Source organism: Schistocerca piceifrons, chromosome 1, assembly GCF_021461385.2.
Source record: "Schistocerca piceifrons isolate TAMUIC-IGC-003096 chromosome 1, iqSchPice1.1, whole genome shotgun sequence".
Lineage (NCBI taxonomy): Eukaryota > Metazoa > Arthropoda > Insecta > Orthoptera > Acrididae > Schistocerca > Schistocerca piceifrons.
The window spans coordinates 451,244,914-451,262,478 of NC_060138.1; the positions used below are offsets into that span (position 1 = coordinate 451,244,914).

Here is a 17,565-nt window from a genome sequence, read left to right on the forward strand (position 1 = left end):
ATCATTTAGTAGTTACTAGTCCCCTTAATCATTCATTTATGTTTGTTTTAATTTATATGTTAAAGAACGAGGAGGAGATAATATCATTAAGAGATAGATTAGATGAGTAGATCACATAACTAATGAGGAGATATTGAATAGAATTGGGTAGAAGAGCTTGTGGCACAACTTGACTTGAAGAAGGGATCGGTTGGTAGGACATGCTCTAAGTATTCGAGGGCAGTGTGGAGGGTAAAAATCGTAGAGGGAGACCAAGAGATGAATACACTAAGCAGATTCAGAAGGATGTAGGCTGCAGTAGGTACTGGGAGATGAAGAAGCTTGCACAGGATAGAGTAGCATGGAGAGCTGCATCAAACCAGTCTCATGACTGAAGACAACAACAACAACAAGAACAACAATAATAATATCTGTTTCAAGGGGTAGTCAGACAGGGCCAAATCTTCATTTTTTCGTTCAGTATTTTCCTTTGCGCACATTAGTTTTACATCCGCTTGGAGTAGCATTCTGGACCGTGACGAAACACGCCGCTCTCCGTTGGGTAATGTCTTGCTGTTAATACAACCTGGTGAGTGTCCTACGCTAGGGAGTAGTACCTATGAATCAGTGGCACAAAGTGAAGAAATAGTAAATTCCCAGTCAGATAACATTTATGCATGAAGCGTTTCAGTTGGCTTTAGTTACAAACAAATGTTCAACAACTAATCAAATGGGACAAGTAATACCTTTCTGTAGGAAATAGAAAACACTGCACGCACAAAGGGCTATCGTAAGTTCACTTTCCAGATTTAAGACCTCACCCAAATACAGTCATTCAAAAGAAACAGTTGCCTTCCATACGGACCCTCAACTAGACAGGCAATAACTGTGGGCATGAAGGTCCTGCGGAACAGTCAACACGGACCACATCTCGTTGTGCTGGTCGGACCCGATTTATCAGCCCGACTGAGGGCGCGAAGTACAGTAGGTGCGTCGACTTTGCTCCCGGATGCCGATGTTCAAACCTCCACACCAGCGTCTGATGGAGTTGGTGTATTTTGGTACATCATACATTTCAAGATGCACAATATTGCCTGTAACAAACTAAACGCTCAGTTTTAGAACCTTACACACAAGCCCCACGGCTTGGATGGTAAGGCAGAATGCCGACGTTACTACCCAGCAAGCAACAACAGTTCGATCAGAATAGTGCGACAAACTGCATAGCGTCCGACCCCAACATGGATTACTAACAGATTTTCGTAACTGTATACTCGCTAATAGTTTCTCAGGTGAGGTACACTTGCAATACGGAAGTCAGAAAGTGCATGGCCTGTGAAAGAAATAGAATGTCACCTTGCCAGGTCAGCGAAACAATCGTTCAACAGCATCAGAGAAGTAGGTCGCCAATATAACCTCCAAATAAATTGTTATCCGTTAACGGCCACCAACTGCTTGGCTGCGCAGACCATCCCAAGACAAAGCCGTTAAAAATATCGTCTGTACAATCATTCTAAAACACCTCTTCACCAACCGAGATACCTCCCTCCCTTGAGCAATCGCACCGTTATCTCTCCACCTCACAACTAAACTCCCTCGCGCTCGCCTCTCGACCCGTTCTCTGCCGCCCCACCTCGCGACGGCTCGCAAGCGACGAAAGGTTAGCATCTCTGGACAAATGTCTCTTTTAATATTGTATTGTTTGTAATTAATGTCAAACTAGAATCAAAACATTAAGGCAGATACTAAATGCAATGACCAATCCCAACGCTGCTTGATAGTCGTTATCCTCATTTTCATTACTCATACTCAGGCAAAGACAAAACGGTTCGCTTGAGGCATGAAAGCAAGTAATTTCGTGATACAGGTATTCGTGTGTCTCGAATTTGATCTAGTAGTTTTCTTAAGTCTGCATTTTTCAAAGTTGATATTTGCCTTCCACCTACGTATTTAGAGCACTCGGTCTTCAGACCACAAGTGGCCTATCGGGACCATCCGACTGCAGTGTCATCCTCAGATGAGGATGCGGATAGGAGGGGCATGTGGTCAGCACACCGCTCTCCCGGACGTTACGATGGTTTTCTTTGACCGGAGCCGCTACTATTCGGTCGAGTAGCTCCTCAATTGGCATCACGAGGCTGAGTGCACCCCGAAAAATGGCAACAGCGCGTGGCAACCCGGATGGTCTCCCATCCAAGTGCCGACCACGCTCGACAGCGCTTAACTTCGGTGATCTGACGGGAACCGGTGTATCCACCGCGGCAAGGCCGCTGCCTACCTACGTATTTGGACACTAGATATTGCAAGGCATCTACAAACTGTGGGGAAATGACAAACTGTGGTCTCCATCGAAGTGACTTTAAGAAAATTGAGACATCCCACGACTCCAATGAAGAATGTTACTTTAAACAACAGTTCATGGCAACTGTTGAAAAATTCATTATAAAATTTCTGAAATGTACATCGTTACCGTGAACATCAACTTTCGGCTTGGTAGTAAGTTCGGTAACGGTCTTCAAGGTTTTGAAATCCTCAGCGTCTATCCTACAGACTTCAGCGCTGAAATCAGGAAACGTGAGGTTGTGGTGGGGTATCCCTTAAAAAGCTTCCAGCCTTTATGAATAAATGGGCGACATCGTAGACAGTGAGCACTGCTGCAAGAATGAAAGTTAGTGGTTTGAGGCCATAAGGAAGTGAATATCAGAGAAATCTGTGAGCACTGGGGTACAGCACAGATAAATTTGGTTCACTGTAACAACAGGTGGCAGGATGCATGCATACAGGCTGCCATTTCAGAATCAATGGCGTTGTTTTAGGCTCTTAGGATTCTCAGGACCTGAACTACATTTCGTGAAGTTTCTTCCTGCGAATCTGTCTGGCATGGATTTCCTACTATTTATTTTATGTCGTCAATCTCTTACAATCGCTCCGGACAATATGTTATGGTAGTTAACGTTTTTAGCAAATTGTCAACAATAGTGTGATTGTACAGTAATAGATTTCTTGTCATATGTATGCCCAATGTGTTACATGTACGTCCTTGGTCGACTGAGAGTCCCCGCACTACCGATCACTCGCCAGCGTGACTTCCTGCAGTTAGCTACAGTGTTACGTCGTTGATACACTGTGATCAAAAGCATCCGGACACCCACAAAAACCTACGTTTTTCAGAATAGGTGCATTGTGCTGCCACCTACTGCAAGGTACTCCATATCAGCGACCTCAGTAGTAGTCAGTAGACATCGTGAGAGAGCATAATGGTGCCCTCCGCGAAGCTTACGGACTTCGAACGTGGTCAGGTGATTGGGTGTCACGCGTGTTATACGTCTATACGCGAGATTTCCACATTCCTAAACATCCCTAGGTCCAATGTTTCCGATGTGATAGTTGAGTGGACGCGTGAAGGGACACGTACAGCACAAGGGCGTACAGACCGACCTCGTCTGTTGAGTGAGAGACCGCCGACTGTTGAAGAGGGTCGTAATGTGTAATATGCAGACATCTATCCAGACCATCACACAGGAATTACAAACTGCATCAGGAGCCACTGTAAGTACTATGATACCTAGGAGGGAGGTGAGAAAACTTCAATATCATGGTCGAACGGCTGCTCATAAGTAACACATCACGCCGGTAAATGCCAAACGACGCCTCGCTTGGTGTAAGGAGCGTAAGCATTGGCCGATTCAACGTTGGAAAAACGTTGTTTGGAGTGACGAATCACGGTACACAGTGCGGCGATCCGATGGCAGGGTGTGGGTATGGTGAATGCCCGGTGAATGTCATCTGCCCGCGTGTGTAGTGCCAACAGTAAAATTCGGAGGCGATGGTGTTATAGTGTGGATGTGTTTTTCATGGAGGGGGCTTGCACACATTGTTTTGCGTGGAACTATCACAGCACAGGCCTACATTGATGTTTTAAGCACATTCGTGATTCCTACTGTTGAAGAGCAATTCGGGGATGTCGATTGCATCTTTCAACACGATCGAGCACCTGTTCATAATATGGAGTGGTTACATGACAATAACATCCCTGTAATGGACTGGCTTGCACAGAGTCCTGGCCTAAATCTTGTATAACACCTTCGTGATGTTTCGGAACGCTGACTTCGTGCCAGGCCTCACCGACCGACACAGTTACCTCTCCTCAGTGCAGCACTCCGTGAGGAATGGTCTGCCATACCCCGAGAAACCTTCTAGCACCTGATTGAACGTATGCCTGCGAGAGTGGAAGCTATCATCGAGGCTAAGAGTGGGCCAACACCACATTCAACTCCAGCATTACCGATGGAGGGCACCACGAACTTGTAAGTCATTTTCAGCCTGGTGTCCAGATAATTTTGATCACGTAGTGTATCTTCTTGCAGACAACCGCATCATTTGAAAACAGCCTCACGAAGCTTCTGACATCCATTAGATCATTTACCAATATGTTAACAGTAACGGCCCTCTCACACTTCCTTATGGCTTTACCTTGTTGCCTTTGTTCCGTTAAAGGCGATGTGTTGAATTCCGTCTGCAAGGAAGAGACCTTGAATCCAGTCACAGATTTGCTCCTGTAGTCGGTAAGCTCGTAAAAATTCGAGAAGCTGAACAAATTTGGCCAGAATCCTATCACTGAACCGGAATCTGCTGCCTCGTTTACCTAGATTCACCCTATATGATAATTCTACTTTATATCCCTAGAAACTGCTACACCCAGCTATTTGTTTTCCCGTTATTTTCAGTATGATCCACAAACACTAACGAAAATGTGTCAAACATTCGAGTACAATGTAATTAATGTGCACTGAGGGAAAAAATACCAACACAAAGAAATAATCAGTTTGTAGTAATGAAATTTCTGTAATATATTTGTCTAGGTTTCATATTTGAGTGACTAATGTTCCAAGACCACATGTTAATGTAAGCGCGAGATACTGCGTAATTATGCAAAATGCTGGTACCTTAATAATTGGTGTAACTGCCGGAACTGTGGGGTGGACTTTGATGCCCGTTGCACTTGGAAGGTCATTATAGGCCGGAGTCCTATGATGATGAGGCCCCCAAAACTTGCTCGATTGGAGACAGATCTAGTGATCGAGCAGGCCAAGGCAATATGTCGACATTCCCTAGGATATGTTGGCTTACAACAACGGTACGTGGGTGGGCGTTACTCTGTTGGGAACCCCCCCCCTCCCCCGGAACGCTGTCAAAAATAGCATCACAACAGATGGATTCGCCAGTCTGAATTAATAGAATGGGAGTGTGGCACTGAAATGATACAGGATTTGGGATGGACATCATTGAAAGAAAGGAGTTTTTCGGTGCGACGGTATCTTCTCACGAAATTCCAATCACAAACTTTCACTTCCGAATGCGAAAATATTTTGCTGACACCGCCCTACATAGGGAGAAACCATCACCGATAAAATAAGGGAAATCAGAGCTCGTACGGAAAGATACAGGTGTTCGTTCTTTCCGCGCGCTATACTATATTGCAATAATAGATACTTGTGAAGGTGGTTCGCTGAACCTTCTGCCAGGCACTTAAATGTGATTTGCAGAGTATGCATGTAGATGTAGATGCACAAATTTACAGTGTGTGTGTCTGCGTATGTTTCCATTATGGCTAGGCCGAAGATACACTCTTGGCCATTAGAATTGCTACACCAAGAAGAAATGCAGGTGATAAACGGGTATTAATTGGACAAATATAATATACTAGAACTGAGATGCGATTAAATTTCACGCAATTCGGGTGCATAGATCCTGAGAGATCAGTACACAGAACAACCACCTCTGGCCGTAATAACGGCCTTGATATGCCTGGGCATTGAGTCAGAGCTTGGATGGTGTGCACAGGTACAGCTGCCCATGCAGCTTCAACACGATACCACAGTTCATCAAGAGTAGTGACTGGCGTATTGTGATGAGCCAGTTGCTCGGCCACCATTGACCAGACGTTTCCAATTGGTGAGAGATCTGGAGAATGTGCTGGCCAGGGCAGCAGTCGAACATTTTCTTATCCAAAATGGCCCGTACCGGACCTGTAACATGGGGTCGTGCATTATCCTGCTGAAATGTAGGGTTTCGCAGGGATCGAATGAAGGGTAGAGCCACGGGTCGTAGCACATCTGAAATGTAACGTCCACTGTTCAAAGTGTTGTCAATGAGAACAAGAAGTGATCAATGGCACCCCATACCATCACTCCTGGTAATACGCCAGTATGTCGATGAAGAATACATGCTTCCAATGGGCGTTCACTGCGATGTCGCCAAACACAGATGCGACCATCATGATGCTGTATGACGTTTTGCCATTCGTGCACCCAGGTTTATCGTTGAGTACACCATCACAGGCGCTCCTGTCTGTGATGCAGCGTCAGGGGTAACCGCAGCCATGGTCTCCAAGCTGATAGTCCATGCTGCTGCAAACGTCGTCGAACTGTTCGTGCAGATGGTTATAGTCTTGCAAACGTCCCCATCTGTTGACTCAGGGATCGAGACGTGGCTGCACGATTCGTTACAGCCATGCGGATAAGAAGCCTGTCATCTCGACTGCTAGTGATACGAGGCGGTTGGGATCCAGCAAGCGTTCCGTATTACCCTCCTGAACCCACCGATTCCATATTCTGCTAACAGTCATTGGATCTCGTCCAACCCGAGCAGCAATGTAACGATACGATAAACCGCAATCGCGATAGGCTACAATCAGACCTTTATCAAAGTCGGAAACGTGATGTTACGCCTTACACGAGGCATCACAACAACGTTTCACCAGGCAACGCCGGTCAACTGCTGCTTGTGTATGGGAAATCGATTGGAAATTGTCCTCGTGTCAGCACGTTGTAGGTGTCGCCACCGGCTCCAACCTTGTGTGTATGCTGTGAAAAGCTAATCATTTGCATATCTCAGCATCTTGTTACTGTCGGTTAAATTTCGCGTCTGTAGTATGTCACCTTCGTGGTGTAGCAATTTTTACGACCAGTGATGTAGATTGGTGGCAGACGCTCATCTGAGCTGCTCCTAACCAACAATGGCACCGAGACAGAACCGGCTTTCATCAAAAACACAACAAGCATCCACTTCCCCCTCCTGTTAGCTCTCGCTTGAAACCACTGAAGTACCAAATGATGGTCATTTGGGGGTCAGTGAAATGCGCGCAACGGGCCATCTGGCTCGGAACTGTCCACGAAATAACCGATTTTTTTAACTGTTCGTTGTATCACCCTGGTGCCAACTGCTGCTCGAATTTCTGCTGCAGATGGTGAACAATATGCCACAGCCATATACTGAACACGACGGTCTCCCCTCTCGAGAGTTCCACGTGGCCGTCCGGAGCCCGGCCTTCTTGCTATAGTACATTCTCGTGACAACTGCAACCGGCAGTCATGTAGAGTGGCTACATTCCTGCCATGTCTGTCTGCAGGATTACGGAAGGAACATTCAGCTTCTCGTTGTCGAACTACACGACCTCGTTCAAACTCCGTGAGCTGCTGGTAAAGCCACTTCTGACTAACGGCAGCTCATTGCGTCCAATCTCAAAGGCAAATAACGCTGAAGACCATTACGTCCTGTATTTAAAGCAAACCTGATTTGCATCGTCATGATGGTACTATTAGCATCTATGTCATGCTACTGGTGCGAAATCCGAATAGAATTATCTTTCAGATTGTCTTCCAGACTTCGTTTATCTCTCACAACTTCTCCTTGGCACTCGCAATTTATTTACGTCAGTGTATCTTAGGTCGCAATTTAAATAATGTCTGCTACTGCATCTCACCTTTTGCTTTGCTGAAAGGAAATTTCTAATACGTGTTAATCGTGTGAAAACGGTACTAACTGTTGCATTGCAACGTCTCCTAGAGAAATCGGATTTTACGGCACGGGAATTGCAGGAAGCAATACAAGAAGATGGAATGATAAAGATGGGCGTAATTACGCCCAGCTACAAGTGTTATATATATTGTTCGTGGCGCTGCACGTTCGGAGAGCGAGCATTTCTTTTGAAAGGGGGAATAAGAGCCGGGATTAGTTGGGGAAGAGAGAAAGCTAAGGCTGGGAAAATGAAGGGGTTCCAGGGGGCTTAGAGACTTGGCAGAGGCCGTACATTTAGCGCCGCCCTTTTTGGCATCGGATCCCGCATCTCAGCTATCCCTTTTGTGATGCGGACGGCGATTACATCAATATGAATATCAAAGTGCGGGTCGTGGCTCGGCGGGGCAAGGCTGAGCGCCAGATGTGGGCTCCCCCCCCCCCTTCTCCACTACACTCTTCCCCCTTCCCCTCCACACTTCCCCACCATCCTGGTCCTCGCACCACCTGTAGATCGCGCCCTCTGACGTCACGCCGCGTCATCCTGTGGGTGACCCAGTCCGCATTTCACATCCGGAACAGACCTGCGCGCTGCGGAGAGCTCCTTACCTTGCAATAACAGCTTTTCTATTCTCCTCCTCATCCGTCTCCTCTTCTTCTCCCCCCTCTTGCACGACACCTCTTGTTCCTTTGGGTGTCAGTTGAATCACGTGCTCCGTTTCAGTGGTGTCCTTATCGTGTGTTTGTTGCCTCAAGGTAATAACTTCGTATGGCTCAATGTACTGGTACCCCTCTTTCTATTGGATGCCACTTCAATGACTTGACTGGCCCTAACTTGCCCAGTGATGCTACCGGCTAAAGACGACGAACAGCTCGAACATTTTATTACCGATCTGTTTTCACCTGCTGGAAAAAACGTCTTTTCATAACTTTCCCAACCATTGATATGACGAAATTAAGCCGTTCTTGCAAATGGAACTTAAGGTGAATAATGTTTTCTTTGAAGCTTCTTCAAGCGTTGTGCTTCCGGTGAACTTTGCGATAGCTGTATATGTTGCAGTGCATTTATTGTACTTTTCAGTTGGGGAGGTAATTTACGTCAGTTCAGACTTTTGTTCACAAGTAGTGCACTTACGTGTAGCAAAGGGCCATCTCAAAGACGAATTAAGTAATATTCCTGAGGTTGCAAATGTCATCAATGACACTGAAAGATCACGTACGTCCTCTGCAGAAATGCATTAAAATACCTGTGCTTATTTCCGTCAACTATCCATTTTGATTAATGGTAGTTATCGCTAACAAAATTAGTTCGTAATTTATCCTGAATTGTTTAAACCAAAACAGCTAACACTTCAGTTGAAACTTCCTAGCAGATGAAAACTTGGTGCCGGATTGAAGCTCGAACCTGCGACCACCCAGGTTCGAGTCTCGATCTGGTACACAGTTTTAATCACCCAGGAACGAAATCGCCACACACTCATGAGCGAAAATACCTTCTGGAACTCCTTTTTCATAGATATACCTCGTGTTGTTGCAGGGTCGGCTGTAATAGTGGTAGAGGATGGCATTCCCGTCACTATGACCCCCTCCCCCTCTCCCGCAAGAACGAAACAGAGGGATGGAGAACTGTTATTCAGATTTGTCAGGATAGCGTTCTGACCTCCCATCTGGATGTTGGAGATATGGTAGGCTGTTCGGGGCTACGACAGGCGAAGGTGACCACAGGAGAATATACGGTGTTCAGGAAAACTTTATTTTTCATCAGGACAGGGCAAATAAAGGTGGTCGCCCTTATTGGGTGGGCCAGCCTCGCGTCGATCCATAGCGTCATCGTATCGGTGTAGTAGACGCGGAGGTCCCTGGAGGCCATGTGGGCTGCTCGAAAGCAGCACTTAGGACCCTTTCGCACTTATTCGGCAGCCATTTATATGCCACCGTGTACACGGCTGTAATACGGGGAACCATAGGGTGCTTTCAACATCTACATGGTATGTGCCGTTGCTGTCCAAACGTCGGCTGTGGAGCTGAAAGGGTCATGCAGTATGTAATGGGAGATTAAGATCTAATAGTCAGAGGGGTTAGAATGCAGTTGCAGGAGAACGAGCAGAAGAAAAGTTCAAGCGAATATATGGGCTTGGGACAAGGAATGAGAAAAGAGAAAAAATAATATTCTGTAATAAATTTCAGCTAGTAGTAGCGAATACTCTGTTAACGGACCACAACAGGTGATACGGGTCAGGCAGAGATACCGAAATTAGACACTGGATTGTAAGGCGTACCCAGAAACGGATACAGACAACGCAGCAATAGTGAAGAAGAGTAGGCTGAATTTTGAGAGATTAGGCAGGAAGAATCAATACGAAAAGAAGTGAATGCGAGAGTACCAAGGAATGATGAGAGAGGCTTGGAATTCTCTAAGCGTACAGATGCTGAAATAAGGAATAACTCAGTAGATAGTACAGTTCAAGAGGAATGGAGACCTCTAAAAGGGCAATCACAGAATTTGGAAAGGAAAACGAGGGCACAAACAAGGTAACTGTGAAGAAACCATAGGTAACAGAAGAAATGCTACAGTTGATCGAAGAAAGATGGAAATCAAAAATGTTCAGGGATATTCAGGAACAGAGAAATTAGTCTCTGAAGAATGAAATAAATAGGAAGTGCAGGGAAGCTAAGGCGAAATGGCTGCAGGAATAATGTGACGAAATTGAAAAAGAAATGATTGTCGGAAGGACTGACTCGGCATATAGGTAAGTCAGAACAACCTTCGGTGAAATTAAAGGCAAGGGTGGTAACATTGAGTGCAACGGTAATTCCAATGTTACATGCAGCGGAGAGAGCGGATGGGTGCAAAGAATACATTAAAGGCCTATATGAGGGGGAGGATTTGTCCGATGTGATCGGCGAAGAAACTAAGTCGAGTTAGAAGAGATAAGGGATCCAGTATTAGAATCAGTATTTAAAAGAGCTTTGGAGGACTTAAGATCAAATAAGGCAGAAAGGATAGATAAATTCCATCATAAGTTCTAAAATCATGAGGGGGAAGTGGCAACAAAACGACTATTCACGATTGTGTTTGGAACGTACAGCTGGAGGCGTATCATCCACACAATTCTGATGACTGCAAGAGCTGACAAGTGTGACAAGTGTGGCAACAAAACGACTATTCACGATTGTGTTTGGAACATACAGCTGGAGGCGTATCATCCACACAATTCTGATGACTGCAAGAGCTGACAAGTGTGACAATTATCGCACGATCCGCTTAACATCAAAGTTGCTGACAAGAATAATACACAGAACAATGGAAAAAATTGATGTGTTAGATGATGATCAATTTGGTTTCAGGAAAGGCATCAGAGGGGCAATTCTGACGTTGTGGATGATAACTGAAGCAAGACTAAAGGAAAAATCAAGACATTTTCATAGGATTTGTCGACCTGGAAAAAGCGTTAGACAATGTAAGACAGTGCAAGATGTTCGAAATTCTGAGAAAAGTAGGGGTAAGGTATAGGGAGAGATAGGTAATATAATCGTACGACATGTAAAAAAGCGAAGAGGGAATAATAAGAGTAGACGATCAAGACCGAAGTCTTCGGACGAAAAAGGGTGTAAGACCTTCCGCACACTACTGTTCAATCCGTAAAGTGAAGAAGGAAGAAAGATTAAGGAGTGGGACTAAATTCAGTGTGACAGGATACCAATGATAAGATTCACTGACGGCAATGTTCTCGTAAGTAAAAGTGAGAAAGAATTACAGGCTATGCCGACTGTAATGAACAAATGAGCACAGAATATGGATTGAGACTAAATCAAAGAAACACGAAAGTAATGAGAAATAGCAGAAATAAGCACAGCGAGAAAATTAACATCAGGGTTGATGGTCACGAATTGCATGAATTATTGCAGGAATTTATACGACACCCCCCCCCCCCCCCCCCCCCCACACACACACACACACACACACACACACACACACACACACACACACACTCTCTCTCTCTCTCTCTCTCTCTCTCTCTCTCTCTCTCTCTCTCTCTCTATATATATATATATATATATATATATATATATATATATATATATATATATATATATATGGATAACAATAACTCTTTCTTATTTGAAGATCGCTAAACTGGATAACCGGTTTCTACAGAGCTATACTGTCGTCATCGGATCTGCAGGAGGATAAACAGAAGTTGCTAGGAAATTCTTTTACAATCAAGATATTACAACTAGATAAACTGTCTTCGTACGTAACCTGTGAAAAACATATTTCACATTAGAAAAAGATTCACGAAAATGAAAACACTGAAATGACTTGACCATCGAATTTTTGTGGGAAGATCTTGATACGGGTTAAATAAAATGTGAAACAATGGAACCGGTTCGTTGGTTTCATATGCGCCTAAGTGGCCATCACACTGCCTAGTTCCTGAGCTAACATATCCAAGGAAGTAACTAAGCTGCTGGCAGGAGAGGGCCTCGACAGCAGTTGTGGTTGTAGTTCACTAAATAAGTAGCATAAGAACAGGGAGTACAGCGACATATTTATAAGCATTGCTTGTTATCAACACTTCGGCATTCCTTGAAAAGTAAAGTCTGACTAATTAATGATGTTCCATACAACAAACACATGGCCGTTAAGCGTACTGCAGGAAATATGACGAGCACGTGAACTCGTTCAAGGATTTCTGGAATCTTTACCACAGCACTATATTTCTGAATTAGTCATAGAGAGCTCACTACAGATATTTTTACTCAGTTTGTGACTTGTTGTACAAAAAAGCTCACTGATAGGGCACAAATACGTGAAAACCTCAGTTCTATCACAGTTTCTACACCGACATGTGTATGCAGAAGACTACCAAGGGCAGTATTTATTACGAAATTGGTTTCATAATCAGCTTCCTTCACTGATTCGCAGCACACTCCTTTACGTAGTAATGATGCCTTAAACTTTGTTTATAAGTCTTACTTCGTTTGCAACTAATTTCAGCGTTACACAGCAACTTTAGTTCGTTGAGTAAAGTAAACATATTTCTGTCACAGCTCTACAAAATCCAGTTCCCAACTTGTAACCTCCCCCTCACTTAACGACCTTAATGACAGTGAAAAAGTAAGCCGCGTGTACCTAATGGAAATTTGGGAAAAGCAATCGTCACGGAAGTTAATCTGTCGGTAAAGAGGGAGGAAAGGGTTACATCTAAATGAAAGGAAAAATGCAAATCAAACTGGTGGAAATTAATTTTGAAAAGGGGTAAAGTTAATAAAGAAAGTAAATGTGCGGCCGTTACGTTAACAATTAACTAGCGGTAATTAGATATTTGAGATTGGGGGGAAATTACGGTCGCCAGTCCCATGGACAATTACTATAGTATCTGAAAAAGAAAGGTTATTACACATATAATTACCACTAGAAGCGCGGCAACTGAAGGTTCACACGTGTAGTGTGAAAACTGAAAATTTGTCAGAAGTAATAAATTTTGCTACACTCTGACTTAATTTAGCAAAAGAATTAATAAAACCGGAAAACTGAAAGTTAATTTAGTGACTGAAATTAATAGTGTGCTTAGTGAGCTTTGTTTCTGAAGCACTACGAAATTCAGTAAAATACGGTTAGTCTTGGGCTACCTCAACAATCATTTCAAAAGCTACTTGAATATACGCAATTTAGAAATAAGAGATTTAACTTTGAACTTGAATTAAAAGATTCTGAACAATTAACGATAGTAAAATTTAGTACGTACCAAGCTGAGCTGTAGTCACAGGTAAGCTAAAATATGGTAACAAAACTCGCACTCATAATTTGTGCTTGTGTAATATAAATATTGTAACTAGCTATGAATACTTTAACTGAACTTTGAAATTAAAGCAGTGAAATGGAATAATATTACTTTAATGCTGGCGTTTGAATTTCAACGACACTCGGGTTCATTCCGGAAAAGGAAGGGACCCTGCTTGGTAATGCAATTGGGACAATGAGCAACAAATGTTCATGCTAAGTTGCTGTAATTATAGTTACGAAAATGGAACAGTTCGAAAAGCTGAGGTCTGCCATACAGTTCTAAAACTTTACGTGCTTCCAGTCTTCCTTGTTGGTTGATTGAAGGTTTGAAGCCGTCGATCGAGGAGGTGGCGACAGTCACTCATTGTCGGCCGTCGGTGTTGCAGAAGCTGGATGTTGGCGCGCCTTCTTCTCGACACGGTCTCCAGCCGAAACGGGCGCTTGATGTGTGCCAGCTAACGCTTCCCGTCCGCGACACCATGTCAGAAACTAACATAGCAAGTTGAGCGCAATTACATGCTGCCAAACCGCGAAAGCGCGGCAACTCGAGGGAGCGTCACACAACACACCTGCTCCACTGCACTACTCCAGCCAGACTCCCCTCTGCCCGCGCTCCACGCGACAGAATTAACACTACGAAAGATCCTAAACACTTTGGTTCTCCACACGACCTATCGATGTATTCGTTCGATAGCATAGTCTTCCCTAGGCAAGACCCAGCGTAAAAATACAAATAATATTCACAAAACAAACCAATTATACATCGACATAGATGCATATATATATAAAATATATAAAGGCACAGAAATGTCATATTCATGTAACAAAATAAGGAAAAAATTTATAGTACAATAGTTGGAAATAGGAGGATATGCCTTTCCGGCGTTACAAACTATCCGCTGCAAATAATACAATAGCTATAAATAAATCTAAAGGTGTGATCCATTCTACGTTAAACTATACGTAACAGGTCTCATCCGATGGTACATAAAGAGATGGGTGTACGTAGACTGCGCCTTCCTCCTGATGTTGTTACTTGTACGGACGACCCTGCATATTGCGACCAATGACAGTTTACTTACAAGGTTTGCGGTTTTCTGCGTGTTTCCGATTGTTACCTCACACTAGACTATATTCGTTCTATTCTGTTATCAAATACAATGCACATTTATTACATCAGGGCTTTCGTATTTTCCCCTCGTGCAGCTTAAGTACAGATGTTGTAGACGGTGCTCCATGGCATCTCGCGCATGGCTGTATAAGACTATTTCACAAGCAAGCTGATAAAAGGATAACAAACGTAGATTAACGACAACGCCGCACAGAAATACTAAACTACAGCAAGTATAGATATTTCATTTTCAATCACGCACTGCAGTAACTCGGTGTGCGCTTTCCAATTTGTGTACTGGTAATACTGGAATTTCTCTTCCTACATGCCAGTGATAACTGCCTTCGTGATTTTCTAGTTTCCTCAAAGGGATTCCTTTTGATAAAATTAAATTATTGCTTCATAAAGGGTTAAAGTTTTATCAGCACTACTTCTTCCAAACGACAATCAGCAAAAAGTAGAGTATTTTGCAAGAACACACTTTTTTTTATTCTACCTCATAAAGAAATAAGAGTACAGCGAAATTCTCAGATAAATGCCCGCAGAGGGTTCATCGAACCATTTACAAGCTGTCCCTTTACCATTCCACTCTCGAACAGCATACGGCAAAAACGAACACTTAAATATTTCCATGCGAACTGTGACTTCTTTCATTTTATTACAGTGGTAACTTCGTCTGTACCTGGCCTTCGGAGGACAATGTTAAAGACAAATTCTGCGTAAATGTCGCGCCCCAAAGAAAGAGCCTTCGTTTTAATGATTGCCTCTCTAATTCTCCTATCATATCAGAGACACTGTCTCTCTTATTTCGCGGTAATACAAAAAGCGGTGCCCTTATTTGAATTTTTTTCGATGTCCTCGGTCACTCCTATTTGGTAACGATCCCATGCTACACAACAGTAGTGTAGCGGGGGACAATGACCTTACACTTCCCATTATTTAGAGTTCATTGCCATTTTTTGCACTACAGATATCTTGCGTAAATCATTGTACATATGCGGTTGATCTTCCGATGATTTCACAAGACGGTAGATGACAGCATCATCCACAACCAATCTAAGGCGGCTATTCATGTTGGCCTCCTACATTATTTACATGGTCAAGGAACAGCAGAGGACCTGAAGCACTTCCTTGAGGAAGGCTAGATGCTTCCGTTTTATTCGATAACTTTCCATCAGTTACTACGAACCGTGACATTTCCGACAGGAAATAGCCAATAATTTGATTCGGAGTAGCTTGTGAGGAGCAGTAGCAAAAGCCTTTCGGAATTTTATTAATATGGAATTAATTTGAACTACCCTGTCTCTAGCTCTCATTACTTCCTGCGAATAAAGAGCTTGTTGTGTTTCATACCAACGATATTTTCTGAGTAAAAGGAAAGAAAGAATAACAAACTGTATAATAATAAAGTTTAACAATATTTTGATGAGGAAAAGATACTAGTACTTATAGACTGTTACTTTTGGAAAAACATCGTAGATAGTTTTTGTTTGAGAAACGTCATTCACGACGAAATAATTTTACTAGATATTTTACTTCCACCATTAATAAAAGAAATCGTTGAATTATCGGAACAGGTAAAGCGACGGTTAACAGTAGTCTGTAGAACAGTTCAGTCTTATGAAGGAAACTGAATTCACGTAAAATTAATAAGAAACATAAACAGAAGTAAAGTCACAGGCAACAGATACATCCCTGGCTTAGTGGTAAAATGTATCTGAGTATTGATGCGATCAGTAACTGTGAAACTGGATGACTTTCACTCCCCCGTGTAACTTGAGTAAAAATAAATAAAATAAATAGTACGTAGATTGTTGTTTACTCATTAGCGGTTTGTGTGCGCTTTAGGAACGGAAATCTGAAAAAGGAAAATTTTTGGCTGTTAGCAGAATCGTTTCTACTAGTCAGCGCCCCCCAGCAGGTCCGGGGGTAAGAATAGGCCCGAAGTATTCCTGCCTGTCGTAAGAAGAGACTAAAAGGAGTTTCACATGGTCCAGCCTTTACGTGATGGTACCCTGTAGGGTTTGATCTCCAATCTTCAAAATTTTCGCGAAGAGCGAGCCAATTGGGGAAGGGCGCCTAACTTGGTGCCTCGTGTCCGTCGTGCATTGAGATCTTTAGCCCACTTTCTCGTCGTCGCATTTCAGTCCCGCTCATTCTCCATCTCTTGGGCGAAGACACATTCATGGGTGCGTTTTGCACTATGCAATGTCGCTTTCTGCGTCGACGATTGGTTGTAGCCCCCTGACAACACAGGGATCGCTCTCCTGATGCCTGCGCCGTCAACTCCCCACATACGCCAAGGGTTAGATGCCCATCCCCCTCGGGCATCAGGACTCCCAGCAATGGCCATCCTGCCAGGTGGCCTTTGCTGTGGCTGGGTGGCGCCCGTGGGGAGGGCCCCTGGCCGGAGTGGATGGCATCAGGGCGGATGACATCCGATGAAGAGTAGTCCATCATCTCTTGCTGATGGTGAAACACCAGCAGTCTCTAAGCGTTCACGAGCTCAATTCAACGTACAGAAATACGACCCCAAATCGTCCCCCCCCCCCCCCCTCCTGCCCACACCATGGGAGGAACGTCATGCTAAGGATGGCAGCAGATCTTATTCGCCCCAGTACTTTGTGTGTTAGAGAGCTGATTGGGAATCTTTCATGATGATGAAACCTCAGTTTTTTATGAGCATTTAGAGGACAAATTTGAGGAGGTGGAGGGATTGTCCGAAATGAGATCTGGGTCAGTGTTGATCAAAACAGCATCCTCTGCACAGTCACGGACGTTACTCGCTTGTGACAAGCTGGGGGATGTTTCTGTAACCATCAGGCCCCATAAGAGCTTAAATATGGTCCAGGGTATCATATTTCACAGGGACCTTGTTTTGCAATCT

At 43.8% G+C, this 17,565-nt stretch overlaps 1 pseudogene; it reads right to left on the minus strand.

Moving 5' to 3' along the window:
• Window positions 1-2,136: 2,136 nt before the first annotated feature.
• On the minus strand, window positions 2,137-2,254 carry LOC124726090 (annotated as a pseudogene).
• Window positions 2,255-17,565: the final 15,311 nt, after the last annotated feature.